Source organism: Camponotus vicinus, unplaced genomic scaffold (assembly GCF_025532165.1).
Source record: "Camponotus vicinus isolate PSW18456_S1 unplaced genomic scaffold, iyCamVici1.0 SCAF_7, whole genome shotgun sequence".
Taxonomy (NCBI): Eukaryota; Metazoa; Arthropoda; class Insecta; order Hymenoptera; family Formicidae; genus Camponotus; species Camponotus vicinus.
In genome coordinates this window covers 2,700,752-2,713,553 of record NW_028141979.1, presented here as the reverse complement: position 1 = coordinate 2,713,553, position 12,802 = coordinate 2,700,752, and positions in this window count along the sequence as shown.

Genomic DNA, 12,802 nt, shown 5'->3' with positions numbered 1-12,802 from the left:
AACAACCCTTCGCGCGAGAACGTGTCGAATCGATTCTTCCCGACTCGTTTACAAGTTGTTCTGCGAATGGCACTTCGCGAACTGCCGTGCGTTATTCGCGAATCCGCGTAGGCGAGACAGAAATGCAGAATATCTTGCTTTATTGCGCGACTCTTTTGAATTTCGAAAAATATGCACTTTAACATGGTCTTTAGAACATCTCTTTTTCAAACAGCAGTTCATAAAATAGTACTATATTTCGCGACTATTCATTATTTAAATTATTTATGAGAAATATATAAGACATTTTTTATATTTTTTTATTAATTAATAGCAGTAATAATAATAAAGTTAGTAAATAAAATTATAAAAAAATAAAATAATGGCATTTTATTTATGATTTATTAATTTTTTCATTTTTTTTGTTAACTGAATTAGGATGACGAATTTTTGAAAATTTTGTGTATTTTATTCTGTTAGAAAAAGATTAAATTTGCTATTTAATAATTTATAAATTTAATTATTAAAATATTACTTAAACATACGATATGAAAATTTTAAAAGATGTAAGCAATGCGATAGCATCGATGATTGTTTAAGAATTGACCCAATTGTTTTATTGATTATTTTAAAATAGATTTTTTTATTCGGAAAAATTGCCAGAATAATTCGTTTCTATTTTTTCAAACCTGAAAAAAAGAGAACGGAAAAAATTAATTTAAATTCTCTGCGATGTCGGAAATAGCTCTTTTTTTCATATAGAAATAAATGATCGAGCTTTTTTGTTTAGATTTCATATTTTATATATATGTATCCACAAACCGAATTAGTTTGTCGCTCGTATTCTTGGCATTAGGTTATGAAAATATTGCTCCACTTCCTCTGTCGTTGGAGCGGTTTTGCTTTGGAACCCATTCATCGGGAATGCAAGCATTGTTTTTCTTTTTCTCTCTTTCTTCCGCAAACTCTCCCTTCCCATCACTATTTCTTACTCGCTCCTATTCAGTCACAACCCGTTGATGCGACTCGTTGAATTACGACTTTTGTCGACGTCGACGTTCCCGAAAATAGTTCCAGCAGGAAGAGCTTCTATTTGCGTCGTGACATTATTACTTTTACACAGGCATCTACAGAGTGTTTAGGAATTTTAATCAATCTCGGGATACAAATTGAGAACAATAGTTCTAAAGGCAATAATTTTTGAAATATTACATAGTTATAAAATTTAATTATATTTAAATACAATTGATAAACGAAAAAATATGTAAAACAGAAATCTCAAGTCAAAAATATTTTATCATTACATATATATTTTTATATTATATATAAAATTAATATTAAAAAAATTTGAGAAATAAAATTGATATGATAATAATTGAGTATGATAATGAAATCGGATTTTCTATTTTTTTGTGTTAAATTAAAGTTTGAAAATTTCAATGAATTATAAATATCCTTTAATATTTCGCTCAGCCTGAATAATTCTCTAGCTCTTAACAGATTCATAAGAAGAAAAGTGCGATAGTTCGGAGACACTCTGTATATGACTCGTGGCTTTATAGTTACCGTGAAAATGCTTATTAGAGCGTATCTAAAGAGTACACATTCGTAAATGAAAAATCGCTCCAACTGTTATAACTTCCTTGAATAGTCCCTAACTCTTGTTCATTTTCTCAGCTTATTCGCTTTTCAGGATATAACTACTTGTGCGTGGGTGAATAAAGATGTTCGCGCGAACGGGTTATTGGCGCGTGAAAAATCCCGCGGGCTGTTTCTCGAGTTTTAATTGGTACCGCATAATGCGTCTGTACGACATATTATGAAGACGTGCATACATTATTAATTGAAAGTTCGTCTATAGGGAGATTCAGAAAACAATGATCAGAATGTATTCATCAATTACATCATATCGATATTAGATATGATAAGTTTCTAGTCATCGACATTACGTGTTCTGATAATTATATTTCAAATCAGATCGTTTTATTTTTGGATTAATTTATCATAATTTTATTTCATTTATTTCTATTATTATAATATTATTCTATTATTGTTATCTTTATTTTCTAATATATATATTATCGTTTGTATTAGCAAGAAATTTGTGACTTTTGCCAGATTGTTTGCATAATATATTTCAAAAGTACGGAAGGTACGGTTTCTCCTGGTGCACCTTATATGTTGAAAAGATCTTCCCTGCATCACATTTGTGCTACCCGAGTTTTAATTGCGTCGCATAATGCATTCATGCGACACGTTACGAGACGTTGCGCACATTAGTATGCTCCTAATTGGTCACCTTAAAGCGAAAATTAGTCCACGGTCGAGAAATATTCGTTGCTATATTTGCAGACAGATATCTTAAATAATTCTAGGCCGAGTGTCACACCTTCTTATTGACTTTATTCAACCATTGAGATTACCATTTAATATCTTTATCAGATAAAATAACATTAATTTATAAACATAATTATACAGCAGTATATGATATGTGCATAAGTTGGAAACATGGTGAAGCTATTAAAATTTTTAAGAGACGTACATATAAAGTGATTGTAAAAAAGTCCTTTTATAATAAAGTAAATATCTGTAACATGAAATCTGTAAGATACATGTGAAGTTTTATAATAAAATTTGAATAAAGTGAATAAGTTTTTTGAAAAAGTGATTATAAAGAAAAATGTATAAAAATTAAAACTAACGCTTTCTCTCTCTTTCTCTTGGTTTTCATTTCATATAAAGAACATTCAGTGTTTCCAGCTTTTGCTTTTGGAATACGTTTTACAATATGGTTCTCGTGTTAGTTACATTTTGAAGAAAATTTGCCTCGTACTATTCTAAGAAGAGCGTAATAAGCATCTTCGCATGTTTGTCATTACAATGTAAAAAAGATAACGAAGGAGTATATTGTGTTGTTTATTAAAAATTAATCGTGAACATTTTAACTTCTTATATTTAAACGTTAACAAACGCGTGTGTTTTAACATTTTATTTATAAAGTTAATTTGCAACATGTATAAATACATCTAGAATATATAATTATTTTGCAAAATTTATTATTTCTACTTCAAGTGAATAAGTCATGCAAAATATGCACTTGTTATAAAAACAAGTGCCGAAATTTATGACATGTTATGTTAGTAATTATCTCATTTTGCTATTTTTTATAAATAATTATTTCTTTAATAATTATATTCGAATATATATCTTGCGTTTTGAAATTTTTACCGAGATTTAAGTATATATATATATATAATTTATCTATTATTTAATTTATTATTTAATTCATCTATTATTTTTTTTAGATTAAGAAAATGTGTTATTACAAATCGCAGAATATAATTTAATATTATATATCTAATATTTTACTTAAAATATGAAGAACAGAGTATATATTTCGCATAAATTTTTATTTGACACCTTAGATATTTGCTCGTAAGTCTATGTATTGTTTTGACCTTTGCTTTTCATGGCCCATAGCGCGCTAATATGTATACATATATGGCCTTCGCTCAATTCTATTATTCGTGATAACACTATTGTTTATATACAATCGTCTTGTCCTTCGCGCGACGAGACTCAAACAAAAGGTAGTCATGTTCTGTGTAATGTTGTAGTATCCAGTTAGTATCTCTCCAAATGCGATCGCGACAAGTACTAAGAGACGACACGATTCTTTATGATAATTATAATTAATGATTAATGATTCTATACTAAGCATATCGAAGTGACGACTATTTACCAAATATTTCGCATGATTTATTATTTAAAATAGGAATAATACATTGATTTTGCATAAATTACGTATTTGAAATGTATCGTGCGTGCAATATTTAATCTTGATTATTACTCGGTCTAGCAAATCATGATACTCGCGTTGTTTTCTCGCAATATAATACAGTACGCGTCGCGATTAATATCGGGAGTACCATGTTCGATGCCATTCGATTGTTGTATTCTGTTAATTAGTGTTCGCGTATCGTAATTAACTGTGTTTTCGCGAGTGAATATTGTGTAAGTGTCATGAAGAAACAAGCAAACGATGAATGAGAGGAAGACGAGGCTCGAGATGGCATCGGGCAACGGCGGAGCAACCTTATGGTGAGTAATTTATAATTGATTCTATTTATTATTTGTAAATTTAATTGTTTATATTTCTCTATTAATGATTTATTTTACATTATTGCGTAATATGCACATAAAATATATTCTAAATTTTATTTTGAATTATATATATAAAAAATTTCTAGTGAAATATTTACAATTAATATTTACAATTTTTATACATATAATAAAATATATGAATATTATTTAAAAAATTTATAATTATTTAAATTCTTTATATTGAAATTTGATTTCTATACTTTTGCGATATATTCTTATTAAAGCTTACATTAAAAAAAATACCTTTTGGTAAAAAATTATATAATCTTTTCTATTAAATAATTGTTTAAAAGTTGAATAGAAAATTCGGTTCTATACACAACATTAATTTTTTTTAAATGTTATTTGTCAAATATGTATTATTTTATTAAATAATAAATTTATTATTAATTTGTTATTATTTCATTAAATAATATTCATATATTAAAATATAAGTTTTTTAGTGTACTTTTTAAGATCTATCCAGAATAGAAAAAGAAAATAATTTTTCAAGTGTCAGGCATCATATCTGCCTCTCTCTCGCTTTCTTTTTTTTATTGTTTTCTTTTTTCCTCCGATGGAGACAGAGAGGGTTGCATTATCGCGTGCAGAACTTTGTGTAGGATTTTATGTGGTCACAGAACTGTTCTAAGTCTCTCGTGTACTATCCGGTTTATATCGCGTAAAAAAGTATTAATCACCCCGGTTTATTAAGTGCGCCCGTTCTCGCAGGACATTATCCGATAAATTATTACCGAGACATCAAGATTAATTAACAGAGGCGTATCATTGCGCTGATAGAAGCGGATTTAATGTCGTTCGCTCGGCAGGAAGAGCAAATAGAGGCTTAACACTCTCTCGCGTGTACGACAGTGCCTATTTTTTTGCATTAAACTTTTAGTAAATTTTCGAAAAAAAAGTTTATATTTTTAGCACAATATTTCTGGCTCAAGTCACACATATCGCTATATATATATATATATATATATAATTCTTATAAATCAAAGTTACTTAGCATAAAGCTATAATAATTAAGAGAGAAATCAGCTTCTATATATTCCGGCTTGTTTTGACCAACCCGTGTCAATTTTCAAAGTTAATTGCCGTAACATTCGTTCCTCTTTTTTTTTTTCTTTTTTTTTTACAGAACATATTGAACGATCTCGATTTTACACGGTCGTTCGAACGAAGTCGGGACACATTCCAAGGATTTCATCGTTCGATCGCAAGCATGTCGTCGGCGTCCGACAGCTTTTCGATCACGCGGTTGTTTTACTTGTTCGCGTCCCGGTACGAAACAGGTACAGAGCGAGAATTTATAGGCGTTAATTAATGTTATTCATTAGGATTCTGGTCGCGCGCCTCAGTAGCCGAATTCAAACGATTAGGATCCTGTAGTACGCGTTGGTCTGGTAGACCACACAGGATGGACACACACTTGTGTCCTGCGATACTGAAAAATGTTGCCCACACGCTAAGGGATGCGAAAGTGTCCCGTGAGAATCTATTTAGACTTTGTTAACTGCGATATCCCCTTTTGCAAAATTGCGATATAATATTGCGGTCACAATGCAAACTTTCTTAGGGCTCAATCGTCAAATTTTTATTTCTTTTCAAACCATCCGAGACATTGTATGAAATTTCTCTGAAATTAGAATTCTATTATTTTTTAATGAAAAAAAATATATTTGCATTTCTCTATAAATTTACAATACTTTGCAAAGAACTATAAGCATTTGAAAATCTTTCTATATTTATTTATTATGCAATAAAGAATGTTGATACGTTTATATTTACTAATATTTCGATCAACTCATTTCGATCTCTCGACTAACTTTTGGCGGAGAAGAATTCGAGACTCGCCCCCGCTCGAATTTCTTCCTCCTCTCTCATAACTTATCGAAAAGTGGGCCTGATGAAGCGGTCTGATTAGGAGGCTTGATTTATCGTTTCTTTATACATGTATATCTGACGCTCGCAGCATCGGGTTCTTCTTTTCCTTCTCCTTTGCTCGCGGTCTCGTTAAAATTTATTCATGATTCGGCAGTGAGGCACCCTTATGTCTCCCGGAAGACTGGTTCGACTGGTCGCGGTTCGAAATATTCGACGGACCCCGGCCTATTTTCCGCATAACGCGATAGGGGCTTAATACTACTTTTGAACCGGTCGCGATGTCTGATTTATTGATCGGCGGTATCGACTTTATTCAGCTCCGGTTAATTCCTCCGTGTTTCTTTTCGAGCCCTTATCGCGGTGCTCTTTCATTGCTCCGCCGACGTGCACGGGATATTTTGCATATTAAAGACACGAGTAATCAAATCAGTCTTATCAATAACTTTTAGAAAAATTGTGATTTGATTTATGGCGTATAATGTATGAAAATTCACATTGCTGTAATTTGATATGAGACAAATCTTCTTTCATCTAACAAGACATTCCGCGGACGTGTTACGTTATAATTTTAATACTCAGACTATAAGCCTGTAGGAGATTTAAATTCGGGTAAGTCTCGACCGAGAGGAGAGAATCCCATGTACTTCGAAAGAGTGTTGTGTCGTGAGGCATCTTCGGTTTTGTAGGCGTATGCCTGTCTTTCTTCGTGCCTTCAGCTTATACAATGGGTTACATGGTATCAGCGACACGAAGAAAGAGGAAGAGAGCGAATCTCGCCCACCTCCGAAACTAATAAGTATTGTCCATCAGGCGCATTGTTTCAGTGCCCACGTACGGCGTGTAACACATTCAGAACAAGTTATACTTTAGATCACTTGTGTTGTTTAGACAATCGGTTATTTCGCTTCGTTAAAACGTACGTGTTACATAAAAATAAAGCTTCCATTTATTCTTTCAATTATAGGTATTTGGTACAATCAAAAAAGAATCTGGAATTAAAATTTTAATGAAATTTGAAACTAAGTCTCAGAGTGTTTTGAAGAAACATGTAGTTCTTATATTAATATGAAATAATGAAAATTTCTTTAATCGTATCGTTAATTTTATTTTAAATATTCAATAATTTTTTAAAATATCTATTATTTCTATAAAATCGTTTTTTGTCATATAAATTTATGGAATGATATGACAAAATTCGATGAATATTTAAGTAGTCTATGGCTGCATATAGTATAACATTAAATATATATGCTTGCAATACGGACTGTTTCTAATTTCACATCAATTCATGATTGATGTGCTCATAATTCTCGACATAATTCCTGATTCTGTTTTATGGACCTTATTTAAGACACTTTAACGCACTTGTTACGACTATTCGCATCTTTAATTTTTGCTTTCCTAAGAAGTCATAAATCAGCTTCGCGAATTAGCCTTAGAGCTAGTTATTATTTAATATTTAATATTTTATGCGATCAATTTTTTACATATCTTATTTTTCAACATAAGATAAATAAAGAATACAGAGTGTACAGAATATACAAGAATTCAATGAAAATTCTTTTACTTATTAAAAATATTTTCTTTTAATTCTTGTGTTGTAATTGTTCCTTGATGTTTGTCACATCTTCAATTATCTTTTTTTTTTCCAAGTCAACTTTCAAAGTCATCAATTGTGTTGCTTATTCTGTAATCTCTGTGTTTTACATTTATCTTTATATTCATTTAATACACAAGTAATGCTTTTATATAGTTTTTGTTTTTTAAACGTGTTTCCAAATCTGGAATATGTCAGTTATATGCGTCAGTTATATGTTGAAAAGTCTAAAATAAATATATTATGAATTATGATACACTATTCGAGTTATCTTCATAGAGATGATTCTAAGTCGTGTGAATCATCAGTTAGAAGTTAGTCTGTTGACCAGGACCATATTTCTAGGATTTCCGTCGTGCGCTTTCCGTCAGTGCCACTATTTACATAACACTCGTAAGCGCCACGTCTCGAGTTTAACCACCACTTCGGGAAATTATATTAACCAAATACCGCGGTCGTTATGCGCGCAGGAAATATATTACCTCAGGACCCCCTCGGGGGGTCCGTTCAATGGAACGTGGAAAGGGAGGAAACGGTTCTCCTCCCTCGCGTTCGTTGTTTGCAGGGACCCACCGCATCTCGGAATTCTTTACGATTCCTATTCAATCTCTTTATCGCCCTTTTTGACTCGAGAATTCCACTCTCGGGCCCTAATATATAATTGTGTGGCGCATGGATATTTTCCAAGGGATTGCAAGAGGATATACTTGCATTCTTTTCCCTCTTGAATTTTCCAAAAAGAAGGAAAGAGATCAATATAACTTAGTCACTTTTGGGAGAAAAGTTTAAAAATATTTGCCAACATTAATTTGAAAGAAAATTACAAGCATTCATTTCATTTTAATGTAAAAAGCATGAATTAAATATGTTAATAAAAGATATATAACCATTCTCGAAACAACATTTTATTAATTAGAATCTTATGAAACATTGTTACAACGAGAATGTACATATAATCTTCACAATCCAATATATTCGAGTCAAATAATTATAACGGAATCTCTAAATTCTCATGTGGATAGATTCAAATAATATCATCTGCTCCTTTGTACATACGCTTCTCCTGCATCCTAAGGGAGGATGTCACGGTGGTTGAATATGAATCATACAATGTTGAGCATTGTTTTCGCGATAAATTTCGTCGGTGTGTACGAAGTTATCTCGCATAAATTGCATTCTGGTGTCCGATTCGAAACAAGTGGGGCGAAGGGGACGAGCGGTTGCCCCTTTGCCGGTTCTCCTTCGCCCGCCCCTCTCGGGCGCGAAATAAATTGGCCTTTATATTACCGCGAGCCGCGGCATAAATCCCGCATGCTCATTGTATCGGCCCCCGTGGGTGGACGACGTCGTGCACGTGGGCAAAATCCGCTCCCTCGCGGTCGTCGCAAAAGTAGCGCGCGATCGCGCGGGTGAAGGAAACGCGGAAGAAAAGAGGAGTGCGTTTATTACCTAACACGGCAACGATATCCATGGATTGCTCTCTGTAATTATTACTAAAATAAGGCTAAACCACGAGCAATCCAGCAACTGTATGCATCTTAACAAATTTAATTACTTATCAAACTTGCAAGATTTACCTTTATATTTTTTAGCATTTTAAATTTTAGAAAAGTGATGCGATAATATTTATCAATTAGAAGATTGCTCATTTGTATAAAACGAAAAATATTTTACGCAGGACGAAGTAAAATACATCTACTATTTGTAACTTTCTTTATTTCATCAACAAATATCGGATGTTTCAATTTTGCAAATAACGACTCGTATTGTCATTTCTGCGTCGAAAATTATAGCAGTTCAATGCGTGACACATAGGTCTACGGCAGTTGAACATGTAACATCGCACATTTGTGGGTAGGAGATACTCATCTCTCGTCCCACGTCGTCAGCTTGCTGACAAAAGTCGCAGTAAAGTAAAACGCGCGCATATGCAACCGATAGTAAATCCATTCGCTGATCTGGGAAGTGACTTCCGAGTCCAGTGCTCGCCTTTAGTCCGATTTTATGCGCGACCGGTATTATAGTAAATGGCGCCTACGTTTTAAGCCGCGATTGACTCCAGGAACTGGCGTAGGAAGACTGTAAAATTGGAGCCAGAGAGAGAACTAACAATCAGCAGGTGCATTTCGCGTTACTAAATTCTCGCTTTTCGTTTGGAAGAGTAAAGAGAAGCATATGTTACATATGTTACATATGTAAAGACTTTTATCCGCTTTATTTTTGTAACTTTAAAGAAACATGAAAATAAGATTAAGAATTATTCCTGTTTTGAAAAATTATTGAATTTAAATCATTCTTTATTCTATAATAAATTATATATTTTTTATTATTTTTAATTATTATGTGATTTTATAGATGATGTAGTATAATTTATTACCTTATGTTTTATCGATGTCAACATAGCTTTACGTTATATTTGCATATGTTATTTAAATCTCTTGTTTTACATTATTTTTCGGGCTATTAAGAAAATTCTTTCTGCATATATCAATAAAACGAAAAAGAAATTTATAAATCCGATCGATTTGTTGCAAATTGCAATCGCGAGTGCAAGAATTGTATATTGTTGAGGAGCGACATGTGCGATTTGCAGTAGGCGGCTTGCCGGATATACGATATACCGAGAAGATGCCGATTTATATTCATCGATAAATCGCATAGCTACAAATAAGGGGAGGTAATCTGCCGAAGAAACGATTCTAAAGGATTATCCGCATTATTTAATATTTATCAAGATACACTTGAGATAAATGACAGTAAATAACGCTCTAACCGTCGTGAAATCTTTTAGTCTTGTCATTACGCATTGTATATTGCATTCCAACGGATCAATTTGTATACGTACCGCTTACGAATATATCCCACGATTACTTTATCTTCCTATATATGCGTGAATATAAATGAAATGTAGCAGGATGAATATTTTATTATATTTTATTATTAATATCGTATTTGATATATCAATTTATTATATTTGATATTATATTTGATTATTTAAATATATGAATAGATATATAATAGATTTATTATATAAAAATATAATTCTTTATAAAATATTACGATTAAAAGATATTTTTAACTTATTTGATTATTTTTTCAATGCTTTGTTTTCTTTGAAATGCACATGTAGATTTTTAGAACTTGGCTGATCTCGGGATTATTTGTAGGAGGAAGTACTAATGATTATTTGTAGGAGGAAGTACTAATGATTCTACAAGATTCAGCGACTTAATACTAACGATAAAAATAATTATGAATAGATTTTACGACGGAATAAATGTCGGAAGCAGCCGGGCTAAAAATATTCCGGCTACTTCTTCTCGGGCAAGTAGGGCACATATAGCGTCGGCGGTCATTGCGAGACGTTTATCGCTCCACGGGTTAATACAAGAGGCTAACGTTAACGAATCGACAGGATTTACGAAACATATGTGGCTTCGTCGGGCCGATCGTATTTCTTCTCTCATGCGACCGAGGGACGCGCACGCGGCCGAAAGTACCTACCTACCTTCTCGTACTTCGTGATAAATCGCGACCATGTAAGACGATAAATCTCGCTATAGCTCGGCTACTCCGTATTTGTCTCCGGCCTTTTATAGTATATTAATAAGCGATAATATATTAACGTACGAAGATCAGCGTGGAGAAAGAAACTGCTCAGGGAATATTACGTTTAATTTTTCAGTCATACCGTTATTTCACTTAGAGCGTTGCGTCGGCATCACCCTCATTATTAATGACGAATTTTGTGAAAAATTTGAGATCGATCTTTTTTTTAAAGATTTCACCTTCCGGGAAAGATTAATGATGACATTAATTATTAAGAGCATAATACAAAATAGTCTCCGTTGCTTCCTTTTTTAAATGTATCCACAGTCGGGATAAGTTTTTTGATAATAATATTTAATAATATATTATTATATATAAAAGACTGAATACATGTTACATTCAAACATGATTCTTAACGTTGCTGAACTTTTTTTTGACAATCATTTTCTTACGAATTTATAATCAATCATCAATCTATGTATCGGAGTTTAAAACCGACATTTGTTAATGACGATGAGAAGTTAAAGAGATCGGGGAATCAGAGGCTGCCGACGAGGTGCCCAGTTTTCTCATTACCCATTGTGCAAGGTCGTTTATTCAATCAATTATTCAAGTATCACGGTACGAGATGTTCTCCAACATTAGTATTCTCGTTATTCTTTAATATAATAAAAATGTTATTTCAGACATTTATTATTAAGAGCGCATACATCTAAAAATAAATAACAATTAATAATGAAAACAATTTAACAAAAATTGAGATAAAATAAAAAAAGTTATCTAAATATTAGCATAAAATATGTCTATAACTAAAATTTTCGAAAATGATGGATAATTTTTGATAATTTTTGCCTTTAATTTTTTTTTTTCAAAAAAATTTTCCTATTCATTGGTACGGATAAAGCTGGTATTGTAATTTAGATTTCTATGACGCGGTGCCGCGTTTGATTGTTATTTAATAAGTATTGTTTGAGGGAAGCCTTTATGAAAGAGGAAGTTAGCCACTTTGCTAGCCGCGAATGTGCATTTACGACAAAGTAATTACGAGTTTCCCCGTCACTCCCTTGCGGTCGTGTTGTGACTGTTTCTTCACCGCAGACGATGTGAGCGATGACAAGGAGTCGCGGGACCCAGTGGGAGGTCTCAACAATGGCCATCCGCCTCCGAGTCGAGTGCGCCGCTACCTGGAGATTCTCGGCTCGTGGCGAGACTAGTGGTGGCTTGCGAACGCGATTAAAACTTGTTCATTTACGTCAGAGCTTCTTAAAATCTTTTAGATCATGAAAAAAAATCTAAGTAATGTTTTCTTAAAAAACGGATCAATCGTGAGCAAAAATATCGTTTTAATAATTTCCAACTATGTCGCTAGCTAATATTGGACTATTACAAAATTTACGTATCTAGATCTCTTTCTGAGTTTATAGAACTTTTAACAAATATTTTTAATTTTATAAATTAAGAAGTCTTCAAATTATTAAATATGTATATGTTTTCATCCAATTAAGTTATTATTTATGAAATCTGTTTTATTAAATGATAATAATATTAGCAAAAATATATGTTAATAAGCTGTTAATTTCGCATTTCGTTTTAAATTTATTTCTTATTTGAGACAGTTGTCTTTTTTATATCAAGTTAAGT